The sequence below is a fragment of the Apis dorsata genome, unplaced genomic scaffold (assembly GCF_000469605.1).
Source record: "Apis dorsata unplaced genomic scaffold, Apis dorsata 1.3 scaffold_83, whole genome shotgun sequence".
NCBI classification, from domain to species: Eukaryota; Metazoa; Arthropoda; class Insecta; order Hymenoptera; family Apidae; genus Apis; species Apis dorsata.
The window spans coordinates 943,292-944,675 of record NW_006263381.1 but is presented as its reverse complement, the minus strand read 5'-3'; the positions used below and the strand labels follow the sequence as shown (position 1 = coordinate 944,675).

Sequence of the window (1,384 nt, the reverse complement as noted above, 5' to 3'; positions counted from 1 at the left end):
TTTTTTTTTTTTTTTTTTTTTCTTTTCCCCCTTTATTACGAGAAAACTTTAACTTTCTTCCCTCTCTACTGCTTAATCCTATGATATGTTCGCATTCGTTATGTATATATATAAGATTATTATTACGTAAATTAACACGCATTAATTTCTCCTATCGATCATTCATTCACTAATCTCACTTTCGTTTCTTCACGTTTTCTCCATTTAGATCTCATTCGCGCGTCTCTTTTGCACAATTTTCGTTCATCGCTATACACATGCGCACACGCAGACACTCGTCTAGGATATTAGACTCTCTCTCTCCTTAACAAGATACATAATTAAATGTATATATATATATATATATACATGTACATATACATATATTTATATATATATATATGCTCGCCGTTTTGCGACGCGCCAATGATAAAACATAAATACACGCTTCTTAGGGCACCTTTGGTATTAAGCTTGATGTATTCGTCTTCGTCTCTTTTGTATCTCTATATTATGCAATTTCGTCTACGAGCCTCCGCGCTTGTCTTCGCATTTTTTTTTTCTTTTCTCTTCTTTTCCTTTTCTCTCATTCGAATCCACGTGGATCGAGAGAGGTGCACGCGAGTTTACGTGCCTTAGAGGCAACGCCTTCGTCGAATTGTCCCGGAATTAAATGGGCGCCAGTTCGAGTACATAATCGGTGATTACGAAATGTGAGAAATGACAAATACATCGTGACTGTTGTATTCATTAGTCATAGAGTCATTTTTTTTTTTCTTCTAGCGTTTCGTAGAGAGATCGTAGAGTAATTTTTCGATATTTTTAGGATCGATTTTAATCTGTTAACCGGGGAGGGCAGAGTTGGAATCATTGGGTTTCTAGAAATTTGTATAATTATGAAATATATAATTCGGTTTATACTTTCAAAGTGTTTATACTTTCAAATGCGAATCGGCTTACTTTTTCTTTTTTTCTTTTTTTTCTTTTTTTCATTTTTATTCTTCTCATATCACTTTGCTTCGACTCCATGCCTCACGATTATTATTATTATTATTATTATTATTATTATTTTTCTCTTCAACTATTTATTTATGCTTTATATCGACGTAATTACTTACACACCACTTATGCATTCGTCTCCTTCGCATTTTGGATGTTTCTTTTTTCTCTCTCTCTCTCTCTCTCTCTCTAGTTTCTCTTTCGCACGAATACGTAACGTGGTCCTCCAGTTTACAAATTGAAAACGAAATCTTATTTACCTCTATTTCGACACATTGTTTCTATTTCAATAGAATCAATAACATCTATCACAAGTATGGACGAATATCGTAAGTCAAAGAGTTAAAACAATATTTATTCGTTTCCCCTATACAATTAAACATTCATCATTCCTTCTATCTTAAGC

The 1,384-nt window shown here is 33.2% G+C and overlaps 1 long non-coding RNA gene across 2 annotated transcripts in view; it reads left to right on the top strand.

Moving 5' to 3' along the window:
• Positions 1-588, top strand: part of LOC116185001 — a 16,886-nt gene extending 16,298 nt beyond the window's left edge. For both annotated transcript variants that reach the window (XR_004149695.1, XR_004149694.1), the window contains exon 2: positions 116-588. This is a non-coding gene — a long non-coding RNA (uncharacterized LOC116185001). The remainder of the gene's footprint in view (positions 1-115) is intronic.
• Positions 589-1,384: the final 796 nt, after the last annotated feature.